Genomic DNA, 9,357 nt, shown 5'->3' on the forward strand with positions numbered 1-9,357 from the left:
TGAACTTCAGTTTTTAAATGTATAAATGGGGATGGGATTTCCTACTCTATAGTGCTGGCTCATAATAAGGGCTCAATATATATGAATTAAATGAATAAATAAATAGACGTATAATATCGGGGTAGGAAGTAGGTAACTATAGACATTAGGCAGAAGTATGATGATAAATCGGCTTAGTCCTGATTGGTAGCAATTGCCAGTTACCTGGGTGTAAATACGCCTATCATGGCCAAGTTCACACTGCCATTAAGAAGTTACTGAACGCTGAGTTGGGAAGAGATCTGCCCAATCAGCTCCCGTGACCTGGGGCACTCCTGCGCCAGCACACCTTTGACTTGGGTAGTGAAATAGTTGCCAACCCATGCTCCATTTCCTGTTTGTTTTCAGGAAGTTTCTCCCATGGGCAGAAAGGTTTGGGGGACTTCCAGATTGGTTGAGTTTACACAATTCCACTTCTCTAGCCAATGTCAGAGCATTTTCCTTTATTTTGGCAGAGAGGAGAGAAGGGTATGAGTTGCCAGGTAGTGGATGTTGATGGAAGAACTGGTGGGTCCATTGGTTGACCACCGGTTGGTACCCTCTCATACAGAAAGTTCATCCTCTTGCCCTTTCCCACTGTGTCGATATGGGAATGAGTTTTTCCCCTCCTTTATGCCTCTAGTGATTAACCTGCACATTTTTGAGTAGGCTGTGCCAGGAAGCACCTTTGCAATTCCTGATCTTTCATAAACTTTGCAAAAGTCCCAGGTTTTTGTTTTCTTCCCAAGATTCATTTCCTACCAGTTACATCTACTATTTCCGATCCTCTCTGGCAAAATTGCAAGGAGTAGCATCAGCACATCTTTGTACAGTAGGCGAATATATTTGGAATGCTTATTTCTGAGAGCTGTTGAAGACGACTAACAATTTTACACCACACAAAAGGACTGACAATAAATTCAGGAGTGGCAAATGGAACCTCTGTTCTGTTTCCCTCTCAGTAAATAAATAACTGCAAAACCTGTGCTCCAATACCAAAGCGTCAAATCCATGGCGCTCCGTTGATTAACATTGAAAATGTCTTTCTGAAGACAATACATTTAGAAGAGTCCTAAGGCTTGCACCAGAAGCTGACACTGAAGGTTTATTTTAATGTAGCACAGATCAAAGTGAATGATGTGAAAAGAGTTCTGTTTCTCCTGGAAGGATGCCACTTGTTCCTACTCCTGGGGAAATGTCTTCCAAGCTCTTTACCAAATCTGCAAGCTAAAGCAACTCAACTGTGGCTACCCTGCCCACCTGAAGACCTCAGGATCCACCAGGAGCCCAAGACACCTCAAAAAGCTGGTGCAAGGTCAGTACCAGAAATCATGCTTTTGAGTGATTTGCAATGTCATGCAAAGCTCAGTGGAGTTTTCTGTGGCCTTGTATTTTCTTTCACATTACTGAATGCCAGTGTTTATATTGGGGCATGCTTAGAGGTGGAAATTTGGAAGGAAAGTCCAACACAGCATTTATGAAAATTGGGGATCCAGCAGTAATATCTGTTTAACAACACCAGTGGCAAGCAGATGAATGTACAGCAATCACGAGAAGTAAAACAAGAAAGATGTTAGAATGAGATGTAGGAGAAGGAGAGAAAAAGACAAGGAGGGAGAGAGGGAGCAAGTGGAGAAGGAGAAAAAAAAGTCACGGACTGAAAAACTTCGCTGTCCTTTGTAACAATGTGTTTGCACCTGCTGTTTCTTGGTTTTAGAATGTCATTCCAACTTTTCTTCGCCTAGCTAACTCCAACTCAACCTGTGACCTCACCCTACATGTTATTTTCTCAGTGAAATCTTCCATAACCCTCAAGACTGGGTCAGGTCCCCATATTATGTGGTCTGATGAAACTCTTCTTTTTTTTTTTTATAGCACACATCATGACATAATGATTATAATTATGTATCCTGGTGTATGTGATTATCTGTTACATGCTGTTCTTCCTCAAGGATCAAAAGTTCTGAACCAGTAAGATTCCAAAAATCTGGTGCCAGCCTTGGCTCTGCCCAGGGCCTTCAAGCCACCCATTGCATAGGGGAGTGATGAATGGATGAAGTTTCAGAGAACTGCGTTTTGTTATCTGAACCTTGCTGATTTAACACAGTCCTGTCCACATGCACTTACCACAGGCCAACCTTGTAAGACAGTCAAGAAAGGGGCTCACAGATGTAGGTGATGGGGAGGAAGGCAGCAAATCACACTGCCATGTGTGTACCTATGCAACAATCTTGCATGTTCTTCACATGTACCCCAAAACCTAAAATGCAATAAGATAAATAAATGGGAAAAAAAAAGAAAGGGGCTCAATCCCCATAGATTTTCACTGCCATTTATCAGGTCCCAACGGGTTCACTGATTTGCCAAGAAGAAGCACCAATGGGTCAGAGGCAGAATGTGAAAAGAATTCAGTCTCCCAACACCAGGGTCCCTCCCTCGACTCCCACTGCTCACTAGACAGGTCTCTCTGCAGAAGGGAAAGGGAAGGGTTGAGGGTTTAGGGAAAGGACAGTGGAAAGGCAGGGAGAGTAATCATGACAGAAGAGATTTACTCCTGCCTTCTTCTCCTTTCTTTTTGCATTAAGGACAAGCGTCGCCTGCACACATCAGCATGAATGGGAACATGATGAGGCATCACTTTTTCCAGGGCTATGACCAACTCCTCAGGGCAGCAGGCGAAGCTGTCCCTCTGAGTTAGCCCTTGAAGTTTTCCTCAAATCTCTTGCTGAAGGGACGTCAAGTCAGTCAGTCAACCCTAGGCTTCCACTGGGAGCTATATTCCTTCCTTCCCATACTCATTCTCCAAACATTTTTTGAGGGTCCGACATGAGCCAGGCATTGTGCTAAAAGTGGTTTGTGTAGGCTCCAGTGAGGCCTGCGGGGTGATCAGCTATCCCAGTTTTCTTGGCATGAGAGACTTTCTGTGTGCAAACTAAGACAGCTACACCCTACTTTGGGTGTGAGCTTAGGATGCAGTGTAACTTTCTGTACAGAGTGTAATTCTCAAGAATCACACCAAGACCACCTTCCTTGCTAAAATGAACATTCTCAGGCTCCAGTCTGTACCAGTGATTCCAAATCCTCTGAGGCTGGAAACCTATGTTATATCAAATCCCCCAAGTCATTATTATGCATATTTAAGTTTGAGAACAACTGATCTAGTGCTTAAGGGCACGAGCTTTAAAGTCACTCACATGTGGATTCAAATTCCACTCCCACCATTAAAAATCTATGCAAATTTTTACAAATTGCTTAATCAACGTGTACTTCAATTTCCTTATTTGTAAAATGGGTCTGATAATACTATTTCCATAGTGAATTAAATAAGAAAATGAATTAAAACCTTAGTATAATACCTGGCAAATAATTAACCATTCATTAAATTATCATTATAACTATCAATACTGAGATTGTTGCCCTGGTACTTAGATTCCAGGTTTCTGCTCCTGAATCTGGGGGCTGCTCCATCTTTTTTGATCCAATAGGCAAAATCAAGACTTTGCAATAATCATTATAGAAATGCACTTGTGTTTTCTCTTCCTTTTTTATCATTTTTCAAAGTGTATGAAGAGTTTTTTCCCATTCCTAGAAGAGGTCATACTCTCTCACACATTTGGACTCTCACATATTCTTTCCTTTGTGTTTGAAATGTTATCTCCTTAGCCTGTTGAACTCCTATTCATCCTTCAAAGCTCAGCTACATATTTCGTCTTTGGGGAAACAGCCTCAGTTTTCTCCCATTGTCTCCTACCTCTTCTCCCTGCTTATCCTACTTAGGCATACAACAAACAATGATAAGAAAGTATATCTCTCCCAATTAATAAAAGCTCTATCCTACTCTTCTGTACCAGAGGTTACCATGGCCACATCCACTTAACTATGTGCATTTATAAATAAAGTTTTATTGCAACACAGTCACCCTTTTTCACTCACATATTGTCTATAGCTGTTTTCATACTATAATGGCAAAGTTTAGTAGTTGCAACAAAAATCTTATGGCCAACAAAGTCTAAAATACTCTCTGTACCTTTACAAGAAATATTTGTTGACCCCTGATCTATATAATGATCCCATATACATAGCCTATGTGCTATGCAGCTATGTAGCAGATGCTCAAAAAGTATTTTGCATAAGTGGATCAGTACATCAGTGAATGGATTATGAGTCCATGACTATGTTATTGGTAGTACAGATTGTGTTCTCTAAATGCATTCTCTAGATCAAAGAGAGTTCCAGCCACATTTACATGAGGCACCTTGTGCTTCAATCCACAAAAAAGCAAATAATACTCAAGGCAAAGTGCTGTTGAGAAGCTTTAGCCACTTCTACAATCTTCCTTTATCCCATTTCATTATCTACGGAAACATCAAGAAATAACGGGCATCAGACACTCCAGAGATCTTTCCTAGGCTTGGTACACCCAGTTCCTGCCTTCCCAATGTGCCTAGCCTGTGAAGGTGGTGAGGCACATTGCAAAAGCAACTGTACTGACCCCTTTCTCACTTCACCTTTGCAGGCTGCCCTCACCTCAATGAGATTATTCTACTTCTAGGGTACCCAGGACAGTTCTGTATATAGAATGAACCATCTACCCACCCAATGCGAATGACTGAGGAGAAACAAATCCTCAGGAGACAGTGAGAGGATATGGCACACCAGTTATTTTTCAATGAAAAATAAAATAGAAAATCTATTCCAGAGACTAGACAAAATGCCATACTTCTAAGAAGCAGCTCTTTTAGCCATCAGCATGTGTTTAGGTTGGCCCAGAAATGAACATGGTGGTGTTCTCTTAGAGTAGCTTAGAAACCTGGCACCAAGCTCTGACTGGTGGGCTAGAAGCATCACCTCCACATCTGGGTCCTGCCTCTTTTTCCGGTCTGGCTAAGGCCTGAACAGAGAAGAGCAGGGTGAGGGTGGGGTATAATCACACTGTCCTGGAACCATCTGAAACACAGAGAAAGTCAATATCCCATTATAAAGCGAAATTCCGTGTCAGTAGTCACGAATTTCTTTGGGTCCAATGATTTCTTCAAAGAAGAGAAAAGCAAACACTGAAGAGGAAAAGCTCTCAGGAAGGTAAAGACCTGTGGCCAACGAGGCCAGACAGAATTTGGGGCCACTTTTCATTTCCTGGTAAAGAGGTTGCTTCCTAGTGGAGATACCATGGCAAGGATTTGTGGAGAGTGAGAGCAAGTAGGAGTTGCCCCAGACTCAGGAAGCCTCTTCTGTAAGCCTGAGCTTAGAGGAGTGTTCAACCAAGCACATGGAGACCCAGGGATGGGAAGAATTCACATTGCACCTCAGTGACAGCCGCAGGCCTAGAACTCAGATGGCCAGTCCCCAACACGGCATATTTGCTTGCTTATTTCTTGCCACGGTTCTACTCACACAGGCTTTCAAGGGCTCCTCCCAAATTAAAATAATGTTCTGGAAATTTTAGATTTTTTTTTTTGCCAGACCTATGAAAAAGGTAGAAAGAATATTTGTTGGAGGTGATGGAAAAAATAAAAAATCAAGGTACTTTTAAAGATGTAAAGAAAATGATTTCCAGGTAAAAGACAACCTTACTCATCTTATTCAGTGTGCCAAATGTTTATTAAAGACTTAGTGTTGGTCTTCTGCATTAATCTCAACAGGGCCCAAGGAACCACGGTGCACAGCTGCTATCCTCTATAAAATTTCAGAACCAGAGCTTTTCAGATCCAAGACACACGGACCTGCACTCAGATGCTGACTCTGCCACCCTACCACTGACTCAGTCTATGAAGGTGGACAAGTCCCACAGCACAGACAAACGTCAGCTTCCTCCTCTGCAAAACAGGGTTAACAATAGCAATCACCCTATGTATGTGTTGTAAGGATTGAGTGAGATAATATCTGGAGACACTTAGCCCAAGGCAAGGCCCAAGGTTGTTCCTCTTGTTATTTATTATTTCAGTATTTCTTTTTTCCTAGCTTCATGACCAATTGCCATTCAGCCCTCTCCTTTGGGTCCCCACAAGCCCCATCAGTAACTCCTATCTCAGGCTCCAAGCTGTACTGGGTTGACTACCATTGCCCCAAAATTCATGTCCACCTGGAAACTCAGAGTATGACCTTATTTGAAAAGAGGATCTTTGCAGGTATAATATGTTTAGGATGTCAAAGTGAGAGCTTACTGGAATAGAGTAGGCTCTACATCCATTCAAAGTGTTCTTACAAGGAAAGGAGAGGCACAGAGGGACACAGGAAGCAGGAAGGCCATGCCTGGACAGAGGCAGGGATTGGAGTGACACTGCCCGGAGCTGAAGGAGGCCAGGAGAACCAGAAGCTAGAGGAGGCTGGGACGGATTCTTCCCTGGAGGCTTTAGCAGGAGCACAGGCTGCTGACACCTCAAATCCATCTCTTGTTTTAAGGCACCAAGTTTCTCATCATTTGTTACAGTAGCCTGGAAAACTCACACACAAGTGAAGCCCCGACTCACCCTGCAGTGCCCATCCGAACACCCCTCATGTACTCTGAGCAGGGGTGAATACTCCTTTTCTTCAGGCTGGCATGCCCAGGCCCCACTAGTGTAAGTAATGAACAGATTACATATCCTTGAAAAACCTGTAGGCCCAGGCCCAGATGATAGCGATTTAAAAAAAATTTTTCTTGGAATGCGAAACAGCAATAACAACAAAAAAACAAAAACCAATCCTGAACTAGAAATGCAAGAGAAAAATGAAGCAATCAAAAATTGCACAGCTGTTTCTGCCTTCCCCTGAAGGTATGCCCAGTATGTTGTAGGTAGCTTGGTGGCATTTCATGGTGATGTTTTACAAGTTGGTTTTGGCAATAATCATATCCTTTCTTTTTTTTTTTTTTTTTTTTTTTTGAGATGGAGTCTCATTCTGTCACCCAGGCTGGAGTGCAGTGGCGCAATCTCCGCTCACTGCAACCTCCACCTCCCGGTTCAAGCAATTCTCCTGCCTCAGCCTCCTGAGTAGCTGGGATTACAGACATGTGCCACCACGCCTGGCTAATTTTTGTATTTTCAGTACAGATGGGCTTCACCATGTTGGTTACACTGGTCTCGAACTCCTGACCTCGTGATCTGCCTGGACCTCCCAAAGTGCTAGGATTACAAGTGTGAGCCACTGCAACACCCACCCTTTTTTTCTTTGTAGCTGTGAAGTCTCTGGGCTGGTTCTAGGTTCTTCCTTCTTGATCTAGAACAAATCCCGACCTCTTGGCCATACTCCTTTCCTCACCAGGGCCACCACCACCAACTCCACATCTTGTAGTCCCTCTTCCCTTCAGTCTGGCTGCCATCTACTGAATTGCCCTGGAAAAAAACAATGAAGTTTTGCCATTTAAAGCATTTCGGTGCAGCTTGCTATGGGAAAACTGGAGAGGAACACAAATGGCCAATTGTCCTAACAGTCACTATGTACTGGATGGACGCTGATAACAGGCTCAGAGCTTTCCATCTGTTGCCTCCTTTTATCCACATGAGAATCAAACGAGAAGATGCTGTTGGCATTACTGTATTTTTCTCATTTTAAAGGTCAGGATGGGGAGGGTTTAGGAGGTTAAGGAAGTTGTTTGAGGTCACACTGCAGTTAAGAAGGGAAAAAGGACTTAGAAATTTATTATTCCCACTTTAGAACTAAGGTCAGTGACCAAGGCCCTGCTTAGAACTTTCTGAAGGTCGCAGCTGGCCTCTTACCTGGAGTTTTGAGTTCCTTTCTGAGATAGGAACTTGACTGGCAATCATGAGAAAGTCCGGCACTTCTCCTTTATATTTTAAACATTCATTTATTTTTAAAAAGTATTTTAATTTACAAATAATAATTGTATACATTTATAAGGTATGATAAGATATTTTGATACGCCTACCTTGTGAAATAATTAAATGAGGCTCATTACCAAGTCTGCTACCTCACATATGTATTTTTTGTAGTAAAACATTCAAAATCTGTCCTTTTCACAATTTTGAAATACACAATGCATTTTTAAAAGTTATGGTCTCCATTCTGTGCAGTAGGTCACGAAAGCTTATTTCTCCTATCTAACTGAAACTTTGTACCCTTTGATCAACATCTCTTTTTTCCTCACCCACACCCCTCCCCAGTCTCTGGTCACCAACAGTCTATTCTCTGCTTCTTTGAAATCAACTTTTGTTAGATTCCACGTACAAGCGGGATCATGCCGTATTTGTCTTTCTTTACCTAGCTTATTTCACTTAGCATGATATCCATCCTCCAAGTTCATCCATGTTATTGCAAATTACAGAATTTAATATTTCTAAAAGGCTGATAGTGTTCCATTGTTTATAAAGACCACATTTTTAAAATCCATTTATGTGTTGATAGACATTCAGTTTGATTCCATATCTTAGCTAATATGAATAATGCTGCAATGAACTTTAATGTGCAGATATCTCTTTGGTATACTGATTTCAATTCCTTTGTGATATACCCAGAAGTGGGATCTCTTTTATTTTTTGAGTGGGTGATCTAACTCCAGCCTCTCAGCTCTTTCTCTGAAAATCAGTGTGAGCTATTGCCAAGTAGAATCTATTCAGCGAGAATTTTGTTTGGGAGGGATCTCTGAGGACTTGCAGGTTAGGAGAAAATGTTTTTTCTGGACCTCTGCAACAACACAAGCCATTTTGTTGGTGAGCATTCCTAGAAGTAATTCTAGGTAACAGGTGTTCCTTGATCAAAAAAAAATTTTTTTTTTTCACAAGCAAAGACTTGTAAGATCCTGCCACGAAGGTTTTATATCTGCTGGATTTCAGAGCCTTCTGTTTGCTGACGTAGTTTGGGGATCTCTAAAATGCTGCTATGATATGCAACCATTATTTGATAACAGAACCCTCTTTCCATGAAATGTAGCTAGGTTTGAGCTTCCAAGAGCAACTTGGTGGACACATTACTTTGTTTTTGTCCTTGCAATTAGCATTTTCTTCTCTGTGACTTAGGGAGGTGTGACCATGTATTTCCTGGGAGTTCATTATTTTCCAAGTCTGATTTATGTAAATATCAAATCACTTACAAGACATGGCAGACCTTCTCGAAGATGAAATTCATCATGACTTCATCTTTCTTATAATCACCCAAATGAGTTCTGAAGTGTGAGCCTTTCGCTGCTGAAAAATAGGAAACAGAGTCAAGCTTGGCCCTATCTTCAATTGTATGTGACAGCTTCTGCTCAGTTTCAGTGACAAAAAATGTGTTGAGCTAAAAATATTCTAAGCAGATGTGAATCTGGGCAATGTGACTGCAACACACCCCTGCCTGCGATTTTTTCAACTTCTAGTGTCTCTCAATGCACAGTTGCTATAATCTCAGGCCACCACAGCACCCTCT

The 9,357-nt window shown here is 41.9% G+C and overlaps 1 long non-coding RNA gene across 1 annotated transcript; it reads left to right on the forward strand.

Moving 5' to 3' along the window:
- The first annotated feature begins 535 nt into the window (after positions 1 to 535).
- Positions 536 to 6,897, forward strand: LOC116555351. Its single transcript, XR_004270491.1, has 3 exons — positions 536 to 1,333; positions 5,658 to 6,529; positions 6,672 to 6,897. It is a non-coding gene; the product is annotated as an uncharacterized LOC116555351 (long non-coding RNA).
- Positions 6,898 to 9,357: the final 2,460 nt, after the last annotated feature.

The sequence above is a fragment of the Sapajus apella genome, unplaced genomic scaffold (genome assembly GCF_009761245.1).
Source record: "Sapajus apella isolate SASKATOON/1434 unplaced genomic scaffold, GSC_monkey_1.0 scaffold15, whole genome shotgun sequence".
Lineage (NCBI taxonomy): Eukaryota > Metazoa > Chordata > Mammalia > Primates > Cebidae > Sapajus > Sapajus apella.